Raw genomic sequence first — 17148 nt, forward strand, 5'->3', positions numbered from 1 at the left:
TGATGTTGTGTTTCTCTCGGGCAGAATCTGTAGATTGTTTTGTTTCAGATGATCTTTCTTTATGCACACTACTTCTGAGACACCATAGTAATTTGAACTTTGTTGAAATGCTGCCAGGGTGCAATTGGTTTCTGCAGTGCACTACAAAGCAGTGACCCCGTTATTGAGTCTTCTAGAGGCGACTTGTCTGCTCTTGATTCTTCTGCACCCTGAAATTCTAAGGGGCACCACGGTTGTGTCATGGAGAAATGTATACACAGCTAGACTGACAGGATTCACAGCATGGTCCTATCCCCATTCTATAAGGGATGGATTGGGAAGGTGGATGTTCTAGTTTAAAGCAGAGAGAACATGATTTTCTGTGCCAGCACGTTTCAAGTGAAGCTTCTTCCTCTTCATGCAGGCAGTCCATCAGGATCAGATCTCAGACGCACTTACAATCCAGAATCCAGGAATGTTAAAAGCCAATAATTAACCAGCATGTCGTTTTAAACCCTACAAATTCTATTTCTAGAAGTAAACACAGTACCCAATCACCTATGACCCCTAGCCTGTGTCCAGCTACCTTTTATGCAACTATGACCTAATTTCATCTGCTTGCATATAATAGTGAGGTTTTCACACCTAATTAAAGATGGGTGGGCAAATCAGTCAATTTAATTTTTTCCCAACCAGGTGGCTACTCCCACTTGGAAGGCCACATAGCTGGTCTGTGTGCTGGGAGTTGAACGCTGCTCGGCCTAGAACCCTCTAGCTTGGCATTGCTTGCTGTAATTGAAGGGTTTCCTCCAACACCCAGAAACTCAATTATGCTCCCCACTTACCCTTATTTTTATGTCCTGTGAAGGAGCATACCAGGCCAGGCACATGAAAGCTGGGGATAGACGGCCAAAACATCTTTTTCGGAAATAAATTCAGTACAAACATGGCTCACACAATCTGTTATTTAACAGTCTAATACCTTAGACTGTCTAATACCTTAACAAATCTGTACTTCAGGCTTTCATTAAAAATAATTTGAATCTGGATTAATGTACCTCATTCATAATTCCATAAACCTCCTAAATTGTAGGCCTTTGCAGGTAGCATCTTCAAGGCACTTTCTGTGCTCTGACTATCAGCAGAGTAAGGAAACAAAGTACAAGTTTAGGTGAACAATTGTTTTCCATATTGAAACTCCAACCAATTTTATTTAACATGCATATTATGCAGGCTTTTGAGGTTTAGAGTTAGGATATCCCATAGTTCCATAGTAAGTTGGGCTTATGGTTGAAGCAAGTATTCGCATTTCATAGAAATATGGGGAGCTGGGGAAAACATTTTCCTAACTACCATACTCACTGTGCAGTTAAAAAATGTGCATAGTTGAGCTACAAAATGAAAAAGCATAATCCACATAGGATGGTGGCAACTCTCACATAGATTGAGACCAATCGCATGAATTGTCCCTTCTCCCAAAGGGGGTATCCCCCTGTGAGGCTAGGAGGGCGAGCCTGCTCCTCAATACACTCCTTAGAGGTAGAGGCAATCAGGGCCTTTCTGGGAGAGACTCCCCCTGTGGGAACAATGAATCCCGTTCCTGTGAGGAACTCCCTTAAGACTCTCCTAAATTCATCTCTTCAACCATGCCCCACGATGATTCATATAAAGAATACAATATGTGTTATTGTTAAATTGAAATTGTAAATATTCCTCTAAGAGGAGGAGACTTTATTGTACTAAGATGAACATGATGAATAACAAAGACAAAGGGCTTCAAGAAGACACGTGAGAGAACAGGAGAGGAGAAGCTAACCCAGAGATGGCCCTTGGCTACATCACCTCTGCAAGGAGAGCAGACTGGGAACTCCAGAGAGCCCAGGAATTTCTAACAGGCTGCAAAACCAGAGTCGAGGAAGCATATGCATGGCATCCTAAGTATTGGAGAGAAAGAGAAACAGTACGTGGTGGCATGGCAACATTGAGCCAGTGGCAGGGCCATCAGAAATTCATATTCAGCACAGTCAATATATTGTGGATTCCATCACTAAGTGGAGTTAAGGCAGGAGTGTTTCTTGGTGGCTTGGGGAACCGTGTTTGCAGCACAGAGCAGAGTCTTTCTACAGTGGTATTATTGAAGAGAAGGAGTCCCACTACAAAAAACCCTGTCCCTTGCGGAGCAATGCAGAGTGAGGCAGTAGTGTTTCTTGGTGTTCTTGTGGTTCCTAAGCATCTCTGAAATAAAACTCAGCCTCAACATTACCATATCTTCGACAGCTAAATACCTCCCTAATTCGATCTGGCGATAGTGCACTTTAGAAATACACTACGTGCACTGTGAGTGCCAGATAGTTTAGTGAGACTACTGAATATAGTAACCTCTTTATGATCCTCTTGAACAACACTATCAAAACAATTTGGAATAGCGACAAAAAAAGTCCCTTACCATATGCCAGGTAAAGGGCGTGCTAAAATGAATAACTATAACTTGAGGAAAAATGCCCCCTATGAACAAACCCAAGTGAGCTCTGCAACATGAGCGCAATCAAAAGGAGGCAATTCTAGTTAGCAAGTGATGAGCTCCCCGTGACAAATTAGGGAAGAAAGAGGAGCTGGCAACATCAGAGCATACTTTACATCTAAGCCTGTTGACCAGCCTATAGTTGCTCCTTGTGTTAAATGCTCACCTCCACTGCCTTCACTACAGCACAAAAGCAATGGAAATAATAACATAATTAATGTTTCTGACCCTGTACTATCAGCTATTGACAATAACAATTCAATACTGCTTTATACTACATTTTGCGAGATACTCTTGCCATGGGAAATCGGTCCAAAACTGAAATAAATTAGGAGATCTTGGCGAATGAGCAAAATTAATTTGTAAATGGAATTCTATAGAGTCTAATAGTTTCACAAGAGCTAGGTGGCAATGTGCAAAGATTGTCAACCACACCTAATCTGTGCCTGGAGGAAGCTGATTCTGGCTAAATTATTGCTACGCTATCTGAGGAGGGAGCTTACGGGCATATTCAGGCACAATTATCTGTATTACAATTTGTCATTAATGTACTTCTCCACTTTAATGGAAACATATTGGAAGAAGTGATACGAGGCAAATTTAAAACTAGAACAATTCCAGAAGATGATGATAAAGCATTGGATGAATTTATTGCAGCAGCCGAATTACAAGCTGATGGCTCGGCACAGCAACAGAGAAATTCCCCGGAAACTGCGAATATGGAAGAGGCCGGGCTTGCAGTGAGCCTGGAACAAATCGTAGTTGAAGATGTTGCCAGCAAAACATCCACAATATATTTGACAAGGAGGCAACATAGGCAATAGAAACGACAAAAAGCCCAGGTGCAAGCACAGCCTCCGGTGGAAATGGGACTGCCAACTATGAGGAAAGTACCAATAGCTGAAGCTGAACAACAAAAAAGGATAAAGAAAGGTTAATTAACAGAAGAAAAGAATTGGAACTACAAAAGGTACTTTAACAAGCTGGCTGGTGAGTGAACGAAGTCTAAATGAGAGCTCCGAAATTGAGCCAACTGACATTAGTGTTACCCCAGTTCAGGAACAAGAAATCTACAGCATGCAGGGGACCTCGCTTGAACAGCCTATACCAACTTCCAGGAAGTCACAAGCAAGATTGCCTGCCATTATTAATGTAGGAATCTCCCCATAGAGAGTAGCGTGGTCAGTAAGGAGCCTGTGTTCACAATAAAGTAAATTAAACAAGGCACATCCAAGGTAAAATCACATATCAACAGATCTGACTTTCTAAATTTTACACGTAAAATCGAACCAATTAGAAACACGCTGCATCAATGTAGTAGAGTTAATTGCCTAACAATTGAAACTGCTAATTTGGCCAGATAATATAAATCTCAATATTACGACCTTGGATATGAGCTAGATGCAATAGTGGAGACAGAACCTGCTACAGACTCCAAATCTTTGCCTGTGGAGAAATTATGGGAAACACGAAAGCCTCTAGTAACAACCTTTTTTTCAAAGTGGGTGTCCTAAATTGGGTAATGCAGAACAGTGCCCAAAAAGACGCAGTAAATAACTGAAATTGGACCCTCGGCACTTAGAATTCATGAGGATTCACACATCTGTTAGATAAGCGAGGCTCTTTAAATCTGTTATTGTGATGTGACATATTTATTTTGCAGGAATGTTGGCTGCTCCAGAGTTAAGCTTCGATGGCTATCAAAGATTACACACACAATAACAGTCAGGGACTGAGTTATCATTTACAGTTACTTCATTCCACCGTTATATTTCAAATGTTTTTAAGACACAAGCAACAGGTTTTGGAGCATTACATTTAGTACAACAAATTGAGCAAGAGTTACACTTGAAAACTACTAAAAAGCTATCCACAGGTAGAAGTACACTCTGTCCCTATCAGGGGGCGCTGTCCCTAGGATGACAATGCTGGGCCACCTATCTAAAAGGAAAGAGGCAGAAATCTGTCCCTACTCTGCAGTATGCAGTCAATCTAGCATATGAAACATACACCTAAAACCCTCATTGGTGGTGAACCATGCAGGAGACAGAGCATCATTGTCTCAGGCTTTTTCATGCACCAAACATCAGTGAGAGGAATTTCGTATATGGCTACTATAGCCCTTGTTTATTCCCAAACAAAGCATATGTTATTGGAGCATTTGTGTTAGGTGCCAGTGGGTGTTTAAAAATTCCTTGCGGTGGGAGCAGTCTATAGTGCTTAGAACACCTGTTTCCCGATCAGGTGATGATTTGTACAAGGTATGTGTCCTGTTTACCTGAGGAGATATCATAAAAAGAAAAAAAGGTGGACTGGTTTTGATGTAAGGAGAAGAGGACATGTTTCCAACGAGAGGTTGCAATACTCGGTGTCAGTTGAACAGTCACAAGGATGAGAGTGGTATGTCGCTGCCAAACTTTGAGTCCCATGAGAGAGGATGTGAAGTATTCTTTCTGTTGCCACACTGTGTACACATCATAATCCGATTAGCTAGTTACAATGGACATGACCCGCCCCAGAGCATTTCAAGAGACATAGCCAATGAGCAACCAAGTTGTATGTGAAGCATTTTAGCTTGTCAACTCTCCAATCAAAACTGTGTAAAACTATATTACGCCCATGAGATCATTACCATGAGGTAGTCATTAGAATGGTAATGAGGGATAGGATAGGCCAATATGTATTGTATATCTATGTCCAATCAACGAATTTGAATATGTGAATTTACATGCACATTGAAACATTGTGTAAGAATCAACTCCACTTATCATTATATAAACCACCATTTAATGATGGCATGTTGAATGATTTGTGAATTCTTCCCAACTGTGGTTGTAGGTAATACACTTTTGTTTTCCCTGCTTCAGTTCACTTTATTGGCTTATTGGATTATTTGTTCATATTGATTTTTGGGCCTTACTGCAGGATGGGAAGGAGGAGAAGAAATAGAATTACATGAAAGCAAACAAACTGAAGTGAAGCAAGGAAAGAACATTTTTGAATAACTTTTGGGATAAAAAGGGAGAGGGAGAGCAGAGGAATAATTGGGGATAGTGGTCGGGGAAATACAAGGCAATCAAATAGATGAAAACAATGATGGTTCAAGGAGAACCAGACAGGATAAACTCAGAAAAATGTTCTTTCTTAGCAGCAAAGAGAATGGAGTCATAGCAGGTATTGAGGGAAGAAAGTAAGGTAAGGTCAGAAAGGGATTGATATGTCTCCAGCATCATTCACAGTGGCAAAGAGATGATCATAATGAAAATGGGTGAGGCATGAATAAAGCATGGGAAGGTTTATTAGGTAGAGAATCGGGATGGCCAAGGTAGAGGGAGTCAGGCACAGAGGAGAATGTAGAGTTGATGAGGTAAAGAGCATAATTGCTTGGAAGAGAGCTGTAAGAGGCTATCAAGGGTAAAGAGTGAGTTAGGGATGAGATAAAGGAAGAGGTGTTAAAGTATTTTGGATTTCAATGAATACAGTTTTTCAGAGTTTGTAGCTGTGGTGAGATGGAAACGTATAAGACGATCAGAACAGTAGAAACAAGGTTCAAGAATGGAGGATAGAGGAGTAGATGAGTAGATCAAGGAAAAACAGAATTGTGCAAAGGGGGAGTGAGGTAATAGTTTTTGTAATATCGTAAGATTGTAGCAAAAGAAGAAACACAAGAATTAAATAATGACTGGCACCATTATTTAATTCATTGTTATATGTAGATTGAAGTCACCTATGAGGAAAACATGGAAAGGAAAAAGGAAGAACTGAAGAGAGACGGGACTCAAGTTCATCAAAGAAAGAGGATAGGGAGCAAGGGCAATGATAAAAAATGAAAAGCAATTGAATATTGTTTTGAGAAAAATGCAAAGTGGTAAGAAAGAATAGAAGGGAGAGTATGTAATGGGTGGAGTAATTAAGAGCAAAGAGAGGGAATAACTGTGCCACCACCAATGGCAATGCGGTGGGACGAATGTGAAACCTCTGTTGAGGGAAAGAAGACAGGGGCAAAGATCGTGAAATCTAGTTTTCAGTAAGGTGAAGGACTTGTGAGTTCCAGCAAAGGAAAGTGTCAAGAATCAAATGAGATGTACTGCATACAGACAAGGACTTGAGTAGACCAATGGAGAGGGATGTGCACAGGAGGAACGGGGGATCAGGATAAGAATATTAGAATTGAGAAGGCATGGTGAATTTGAAGAGAAAGACTAGTGTTACATAGAATGAACAAGGAAAGTGCAAAGCATAGTACAAATAATAAAGAAGGAAAAGAGAGAAACTGTTTGATACTGGTTAGGGAAATAGCGAAAACAAGGCACCTGAGGTGGAAGTTTGACAAGCTAGAAAACGTGCAAGACTGTAGGATGATGGGTGCCAAAGGTCAATGTGCAACATGATGACCTACAGCCAGAAAAGAGGGGTGCAATAATTTTACATGGTAGATCAAGACGCATCAAACAGGAGCAAATAGGATGTAATATTGCCCACAGGAGCTGCCACACTTTGGAGAGGATGCAAAGGGCAATGATGCTTCATTTTACATTGTATGATTAATTATGCCAATATGTCAATGCTCAGTATGCTGTGACCATGTCTGTGCATTTCATGGAAATGTCTGTCAAATTGCTGTTAGTAGCTTGAATCATGTTTGCAGTATATTCACATATTTCAATTGCATTTGCCATATGACACCTGCAGCTAGTCATGCCTTTTCTAGGTTTAAGAGCACAGTGAAGGGGATTGTAATCCGGCTTTCATTCTTATGAACATCTCCCAGCATCTGTAGTCCTCTCGTTTGACACCTCTGCTCCTACCTGTCTAGCCTTCATTAAACTCATGCCAATGTATTTTCCCTCATGCTCCATCCATATGTGACTTCTGCTGTTCCATTGGAGACTATGTAAAACAATGACGAGTAGGACTATATAATAACCACAATTTTAGTTGTGTTCATTCTGTTGTTATTCCCCTGTACTTCCCATCGTGCAGAAAACTCACATTCCAGTTCTGTTGAGGTCATGTTCATGGAATCTTCCCAACAGACAAACATACCTCTCTACTTGCACTGCTGCTATGAAGATTCCATCTCTGCATACCTCACCATAACAACAATACTCCAAATATTGAAATCTTATATCCTCATTTTGCACTACAACCACAATGAATCTCCCCCAAAACTGCACTCCATATCCACCACCATATCATCCTGACTATCTGTTGATGACTTTGCCTCCTTCTTCTCCTCAAACATCACTGACATTTTCGGACACCCTGTCAACCCCTTTACCATTTCCCCATTCTCCATCTCTACTCCCTCAACCCCATTTTCTGTACTGTTTGCTCCCACATCCCCTACCAAACAAATAACGATCTTCCATTCGGCAAACAAATACTTCACCCCCATTGAACACTTTACATCACAAACAATCATGCTACCTGTATTCACTGCTCATCCTTTTGTTTTCTTTTCTATCAACTCAAATCTTCACAACCTGCTACAGGGCAACCACAGTCTTACTCATCATGGAGAAAACACTCCTTTTATCGTCTACATTTCCTGTTGCTACACCAATACAAAATCCTTGCATTCAACCATATTGTTGATTACTTCAAGAAACTTTAGATCAGACCCCATTCATGTACTGCAATCCATAGGAAACACTATACTAAAACACTCTTACTCATAACTCTATGTGTCTTACTGCTGCTTAAAGTCACATGTGTTTTCCCCTTTTTACTCACTCTTTCTGCCTCTGTGGATCATCCCTAACTCCTATCAACTCGTTCCACCCTGTCCTTCAGAGACAGTCTACTTAATTGGGGGTGGAGGACCCTATCTCTCTGACTGTTCTTTGTTCTTCTCCTAGAAATCTAACACCTCCTTCCCAATCCCCACTTCCAGTGGGTATCCCCCAAGGTTTGGTCCTTCCTGGTAAACTCTTTTCATCCTTTGCCATATGCTACCATCTTTTTGCAGAGGACATCCAGATTGTCTTCTCTTTTCCTAACTTAATCTCTGACATCTCAAAAATAAATATATTTCCAGCATTTGCTACTATATGGGTATATGTTGCCCAAAAGCCAATCACACTATCCGACCCTCTATATCCTGCCCATGTGAGCCTTTCAACCCATCACCCAACACATTGTGGGTCCTCTTTCCCAGATAAATCAAATTCGATCTCTTCATCATAGTGGGCAGGTTTAAAATTATAGCTATCAGGATTATTTTCCTGCATGTCACTAAGGAATCTGTTAAAACCTATACCAATACCTGATCTTTTGAAAACTTTGGTACTGGTCTAACTTGCTCCTGTCTTTCCTCTGCACCCTCTGACTCCTCTCAACAAAAATACTAAGTTTCACCACATGCATTATCTACACTTTACCCAGATACTCTGCCACCTCAGCATATCTCCACCAACCAAGTTGCTTTACAAATCAAAATAACTCCCTCTTCAAACATCTGTTTTGCTTCTTCAAATCTCTTCAAATCTCTTCATGATCTTGCCCCACTCACCCTTGTTGATGTCATCTCTCGACTATCTCACTCACGCATTGCACTCTCCTACTTTCTGTCCAATGCCCAAACTATGCCATTTCCCACTACCATTCAAGCCTCACTGCGGGCCCTTTCACTGAATGCTTCGCCTTGTCCATCAAAAGCCGACAATCTGGCATCATTAACCCCTGATTCCAAGCCACAACTAACCACACTCCCAGCTCTAGTCATATGTGAAGCAGCTGTTTAAATTGCACTTGTGTCAATACTGGATAAAGGCCTAAATGCATACTATGTATATTACAGAGCCTGCGGTAGCGGACCTGTAGTTGTGGTTAGGCTGCTCATCTCATAGAAAGAGCAGTTTTTAGGCAGCTTACAACTTTGCCTCCTCACCAAACTTTGTAAAACAAGGTATATGGCCCCCGTCAGAATTATTTTGTGAAGTTTGGTGTGGTTTTTTCCACATGGGCGAAGTTATAGTGGGGTCCCAAAATATGTGGAAATCCTCATAGACGCAAAGGAAAAGAAGATGTGCATGCACCTTCAGCCCAAACCGCAGGACGCATTTTTACCAATGTTGTGCTTGGAGTAGTGGCTAGGTCCCGAATGCGTGCTTTTTAAAAATTTTCTGTAAATCCATCCAGTAGTTTTTTCTAGAAAATGGGCAAAGGTCCAAAAAAATTAGTGGTATCTGGGTCCAGTCTGCAGACTCATTTCCTAATTCAGGGTCCACAGACACCTCTGGCCCAATCAGGGACTGGCGTGATGTCCACAGACATTATACGTGCCCACTGATTGGATGTTGAAAAACGTGAGCTGCGTCATATTTTTGGAAACGGTCTCCATGTTGAATATGCAGACAGCCGCTGTTGTCCGCGGATAATGAAGTGACGAAAAAGTGTGGAACACACATTTGGAGTTATTTGGTGGCTGAAAGAGGAGCTGGAAAGGGTGGGAGAGGAATATATTTGAAATTGAGATGTTTCTGAAGGTGAAAAAAGAGTTTGCAGGTGCCGCTGAGTCCACGGACAATGCAGCAGACCGCAGACAGCACAGTGAAAAAAAAGTTTGAAAAACACATTTGTGGTTATTTGGTGACCAAAAGACGGTCTGGAAAGGGTGGGGGAGTCGAATCAGTTTGACATGCAGCTGTTTGTATAGGTGAAAATAAGGAGTGCAGGTGTCCGCAGACATTATTTGGAATGCAGAAGGTACAGGTTGAATCTTGTTATTTGAAGGTGTATTGTCCATACTTGTTATATGGTTTAATTATATTGTGGTGGTTGTGGCCAGATTCTTGCGGGCATGACCAGTGGCAAAATATAATATAATAATATTTTTATAGTAATTATATGTACAATAGGGGTGTATACCATCTTTGCAACATGGTGGAATGGTATAATTGAAGAGTATATGGTATTAATGATTGTATTACAATTGAGGATAGAGCTTATTGAATATGTTTTTGTTTCTTTGTGGAGATAACAAATAGGATAATTTTTGGTATGGTTACTTGTTTGCATATAGTAATAAAGCTGGAATGCCTGGTTCTTTTTATGTGAAAAAAAACAGTATAGTTTGTTAAGCAGGATAGATTAAAAGTTTTAATTTCATACAATTTTACACATACATTTACTTTTTTTTTACCTTCATAAACAGTACATTCGAAGTACTGTGTTTGGTATAACATTAGTGCGCGCAACACTGTTGTTGTATTGACATGAAATAATCATTGGGTCACGGGTAAAACAAAATAAAAAAATAAGGGTATATTCTAAGTATATTGTACTTTACAAGAAGTATTGCAGTAACAAGAACTGTTATGGCATATTTTAAGTGTATTGCAATGAAGGGTATTTTTGAAGTACCTATATACCAGTTGGTGTATTCTAACTATCATGGCTTTTAAAAATACTATTGAAGTATTATGGATGTATTTAAAGACCTATTGGTGTATTCTAACTGTTTATTGTGCTATATGCAGTATAGTGGCTTGAAGTGGTTGTAGCATCAGTGTGGTAGATTATGCCCCTGTAGTGAAGGTGTTCCTGTCATGTGTGAAGCTAAAAAGTTTATAATTGTATTGTGGGAAAGTATTTGTAGGGAGGACCATTCGTGAATTAAAAGTATGGATTCAGGAGTATTTATCTAGCCAAGCAGCCAAGATTCTGAATTGCCTTTGGCAGTCCATTGGCAAGAAAATCACCAAATGGCAAATAAGGAAGATATTTGCTTTTTTGGAATGCTACAAGCACAACACCACAAGACAAGGGGGTGATCGACAACTTCTCCTCAGGCAACTTGAATCTCGTATGATTTGCAAATTACGATGCACCAAACTCGGTTTTATCACAGAACATGAAGTGTTTGTTTGTAACTCAACAATGAGCTTGTATTAGACATAGCAATGTCCCATATTTTCATGGATCTCTTCTGTGAGCACAGCCTAGTTAATGTATAATGAAATGTGGAGACTTTCATTATTTTTAGTGTCTCCCTATGTCACAGTCCCTGTTGGGTGAAGTAGATTCATTGTTAAAGTCAGATAAGCCAAACTAAGCCAAACAAGGGCACTCAACTGAAGCCAGGAATACAACGATTCATGTGTCACCCAACACATTGTGGGTCCTCTTTCACAGATAACTCAAATTCTATCTCTTCATCATAGAGCCGGTCAAGTGGCACAGCGCGTAGAGCGCTCGCTTTGTCTTCCGTGCAGAGCCTGCTAACGCAGGTTTGAATCCCGGTGGGGCCAAACTCAGCCTTTCATCCTTCCGAGGTCGATAAATGAGCACCACAAACCGTGGGTAATAATAAGCAGCGCTCAGATACCTGAGGGTTCGTAGCACTATACAAATGCCAAATTATTATTATTATTATTATAGTGGACAGGTTTAACGTTATAGGTATCATTGAAAGGGGCCCCTAGGGGACCCTGACGTCTATGGAAACAAGGCCAGTCACCAAACACGATAGATAAGCCAGACACGAGGTTGTATTCCCAAAGCTAGGGTTTATTGCAAAACAAAAGTCTCAGTTGGCCAACTCGGTCTCAAGCCCCGCGACGTGTATCTCTAGACCTCGAGGGACGCAAGAGAGTGAGGGGGTAATTCATAGAATTCAGCGCACAAGTGGTGCACGCGGCTGGCGCACAGTGTGCGCGTGCCAATCCCTGCACCAGCCGCGTGCGCTAAAATACATTTCCGCGCACAGCGTATTCATGTATTCATGGATTCCAGCCACCAAAACCAGACGTGGCGCACAGTGGCGCAGCGACCCTGCAGAAGCACCAGTTACGCCCCCAAGAACGCCCCTTGCGCAGGGAAAAGCCATCAAAATCCCCAATCCAGCGCAAAGGGCTACGTGTATCACTGGGGTGCGTGGGAAGTTTCTCACGTGATTTCAGCTGGGTACGTGTTTTACTGGGGTGCGCAGGAAGTTTCACACGTGATTGGCACTGTGCGAGCGGGTTACGTGTGTTACTGGGGTGCCCGGGAAGTTTCACATGCAATTTCAGCAGGATACGTGTATTTCAGGGGTGCGCGGGAAGTTCCACACGTGATTTCAGCAGGGTACGTGTATTTCAGGGGTGCACAGGAAGTTTCACACGCGATTTCAGCAGGGTACGTTTATTTCAGGGGTGCGCGGGAAGTTCCACACGCGAATGTCCTGTGTATGTGTATTTCGGGGTGCGCGGGAAGTTCCACACGCGATTTCAGGAGGGTACGTGTATTTCAGGGGTGCGCGGGAAGTTCCACACGCGATTTCAGAGGGTACGTGTATTTCAGGGGTGCGCGGGAAGTTCCACACGCGATTTCAGCAGGGTACGTGTATTTCAGGGGTGCGCGGGAAGTTTCACACGCGATTTCAGCAGGGTACGTGTATTTCAGGGGTGCACGGGAAGTTCCACACGCAAATGTCCTGTGTACGTGTATTTCGGGGTGCGCGGGAAGTTCCACACGCGATTTCAGCAGGGTACGTGTATTTCAGGGGTGCGCGGGAAGTTCCACACGCGATTTCAGCAGGGTACGTGTATTTCAGGGGTTCTGGGGAGTACTACACGTGAATTGGCTGTGTGGGTCCTCCCAAGTGTTCGCTCTACAACCTCCACGGCCCCTGCAGGCAGCCCACACCACGGGGGACTAACCTGCACCCCTGCTCATGTCCCGCAGGCAGCCCATCCATCATGGGCATGCCCCCCAGCCAAGCCACATGTCACCTTGCACTACTGATCAACAATGCATGTCTCCCAGCATCCCCACCCCCCAGCAGTGCAGGGCACCCTCCACCAGGCCCCCACCCCCCACCAGTCAGGGGCACCCTCCACCAGGCCCCCACTCCTGTCTCCCTGCACCCCCACCCCCCACCAGTCAGGGGCACCCTCCACCAGGCCCCCACTCCTGTCTCCCTGCACCCCCAACCCCCAGCAGTCAGGGGCACCCTCCACCAGGCCCCCACTCCTGTCCCCCTGTACCCCCACCACCCACCAGTCAGGGGCACCCTCCATCAGGCCCCCACACATGTCTCACAGCACCCCCAGCCCCCACCAGTCAGGGGCACCCTCCACCAGGCCCCCACTCATGTCTCCCTGCACCCCACCCCCCACCAGTCAGGGGCACCCTCCACCAGGCCCCCACTCCTGTCTCCCTGCACCCCCACCCCCCACCAGTCAGGGGCACCCTCCACCAGGCCCCCACTCCTGTCTCCCTGCACCCCCACCCCCCACCAGTCAGGGGCACCCTCCACCAGGCCCCCACTCCTGTCTCCCTGCACCCCCACCCCCCACCAGTCAGGGGCACCCTCCACCAGGCCCCCACTCCTGTCTCCCTGCACCCCCACCCCCCACCAGTCAGGGGCACCCTCCACCAGGCCCCCACTCCTGTCTCCCTGCACCCCCACCCCCCACCAGTCAGGGGCACCCTCCACCAGGCCCCCACTCCTGTCTCCCTGCACCCCCACCCCCCACCAGTCAGGGGCACCTGCCAGCAGGCCCCCACTCATGTCCCACTCATGTTCCCCTGCACCCCCACCCCCCAGCACTGTGGGGCAACTGCCAGCAGGCCCCCACTCATGTCCCACTCATGTCCCCCTGCACCCCCACCCCCCAGCATTGCGAGGCACCTGCCAGCAGGCCCCCACTCATGTCCCACTCATGTTCCCCTGCACCCCCACCCCCCAGCACTGTGGGGCACCTGCCAGCAGGCCCCCACTCATGTCCCACTCATGTCCCCCTGCACCCCCACCCCCCCAGCACTGTGGGGCACCTTCCAGCAGGCCCCAACTCATGTTCCCCAGCCAACATGTCATCACAATCTAGATCCCTGGTCCCTATGGTCAGCCTCCAAATGCAAAACACCCACCCGAGTATTGCATCCACCCACTTAGAAATGGCAATAACATGATAGAACACCAATTTCAATTTTGGAAACGAACACATGTCCCTCACATACACCCAATGGGTGTCAATGAATCTCAAAACCCATATCATGATATGCATGAAACCAATGAGATGATACTACACATTGAAGTTTGATCAAAAAATATGTATTAAAGGAAACATGAATTGAATCAAAAATAAACAAACAGAAATGGGAATGTAAAAAAATAAAAAGAAGCATGTCCGTGAAAAAATGCAAAACCAAAAATCATAATCCAAAGGAATGGTGTCCAAAGTCACAGTCCACAAAAGAAAATCCAATGGGAAATTATAATTGAAAGCCATTGCTCCATGGGTAAATTGGAAAATGAAAAGAAAATCCAACAGTGAACTATGTACAGATGAACAAGCCAGGGTCCATGATCCCAACAAAAGAAATGAAACCTATCTAACAACACTACCTAATAAAAAAAACTATATACAAAAATGTGGCCCATTGTCCAAAAGGTCCAAAAAAATGCAAAACAAAGGAAACCTAACACTAACTACATAACTATTTACAAGGGCAGCGGGCTAGTCCAACGGCTCACTGGATGTTGTCATGGGCCAGGGCATCATCGAACTCCTGTTCAATGGCTTGGAGGCGGGCATGTTCCCTGGCCCTGAGGACTTGCAGGGATAAAGCAGTGTCCAGCTCCAACCCCCTGCGAAGACCCTCGAGGCACTTAGCCTGCCTCAGCGCCCTCCGCATGGAGTTCTCCGCTCTAACCATTGTGAGCCGTTCCTCCTCTGCCCGCTGCCGCTCTGCACCTATCTGCTGGCCCAACCGCTCCCACACGGAAGCCACTCCCATTCCAGGGTTCTCCTGCCCTCCGGCCGATGCCTGCACCCCTGATGTTGATGGCCCCGAGCCATGATGCCTCCCACGTCGAGCCTGCCGCTGCCTCCGACGCAACTGCCTGTGCCAGCACAACGGCATCCAGGCTGATGGAATCCACCGACGCTGTCGTGCACGTGCCCTGCCCGATGATGCCGTCACATCCTCCATCTGTTGGGGTCCAGTTGCTGGTGTGTCCACCCCTGCTGGACCTCTGACTCCCGACTGTGGCAGGGATGGGATCCCCACTGAGCTGGCTGCATTGGTCGGGGCAGGTCCACAGGGGGCCCTGGTGGCATCTGGGCCGGAAGACGGCATGGAGAACGACTGGTTCATAGTCTCCACAGAGGAGGAGAGGGTCGCCAGATTGGCCGACACATGTAGGAAACCCCCGACCATGGCCGATCTCAACTGGGCCACGTCGGCACGGTGCTCTCCGTGATGACGTGCATGCTCCTCCCGGGAAGCACGCACCTCATCACGAATTGCACCTGTGCGCAACGCAACACCAATCAGGACCTTCTCCATACGGCCAGGGGTCCCCTCGTCCGCAGGTGGAGGGGAGTCAGATGACATGGACATCCCCCCTACCTGCGGACGGGCCTGGGATGGGGCATCCATGCTGGTGCATGGTGGTGCAGTCACAGTGTCAGGGACAGTGACATGCACAGGCCCCTCCACGGCGACCTGTGCTGCCTCCTGCCTCTGCCCCTGGACTGCAAGACTTGCACCAGCAGGGATGCCACCACCAGGCCCCATGTGCGCCTCAGTAGCGACCTCCTCCTCCTCTGTGGAAACCACCAACCTGGATGGCTCCACCCCGTCTTCCGCCGTTGGAAGCCCCTGTGGGGGCTCACCCACCCCTTCCACTGCAGCCATGGGGGCATCCCCACCGCTTTGCTCCACAGTGCCGTCTCCACCCTCTTCTTCACGTGGCACTGTGTAGAGGGAGACTTAGAACACAAGCATCAGGGTACTGTACAATGGTCCCCTAGACAGGAAGCAATAGCAGATGAGTGGCACTGTCAAAGATCACTTCCATCATGTCCATCCACAACACATGGGTCAGTGCAGGTAAAACACATGCAGTAAAAGGCATGGCGCATGCTATGGACATTAGCATACATGTCCAAGGGATTCTTGAAACATGCAATGTTGTTTTGGAACTCACATGCATCATGGGCCATGCCTATCACATGCACACACTTCACCCTAGTTTCATCCATCTGGCCTCGTACACCACAGACACAGTGGGTACAAGGATGACTAGGCTGCATCAGTAAACCTGAACATTGCGACAGACATGTGTCATGCATCCCTGGCATTCACAAGTCACAGACACACAGGTCAGACACACAGACATGGACAGCATACATGTATATGGCATCAGCACCCATCCCTCACCCCCACCCATGTCCAGGAACAGAGACTGGCATGCTTTCATGTGGCCATTCCGCATAGGGCAACCCATGTTGCATTTGAACACATGCACCAACCGTGTGATTCACACATTACTGGTCTCACATGCATGACGTCCCTGCACACACACATGCATACATGGCCTATGTCACACATACAGGCAAGTATCAGACAACCAGCACACTGCGACATGCCCTGTCTCACACAGCAATGCTTGGCCACTTACCGCTCAACTCCAGACGGGTCTGCCTCTCAAGGATCTGGGCATGGAGCGCTGGGCCTACGCGTTCCAGGACCCTCATCTGGATGGTACTCATGCGGCCCCGGCCCCCCTCCAAGAGGCGCCGGGCCTTCAAGAGGGTCCTGGACCTGCAGTCATCCCAGCGCTTCTTGACATGTTGGTAGTCGCGGACTGCCACCCCCTCCGCGTTGATGGCAGTCACGATGTCCATCCAGATCCGAGTCCGTCCTTCCTT

This window comes from Ambystoma mexicanum, chromosome 7q, assembly GCF_040938575.1.
Source record: "Ambystoma mexicanum isolate Mex_15411 chromosome 7q, UKY_AmexF1_1, whole genome shotgun sequence".
In the NCBI taxonomy this organism is placed as follows: Eukaryota; Metazoa; Chordata; class Amphibia; order Caudata; family Ambystomatidae; genus Ambystoma; species Ambystoma mexicanum.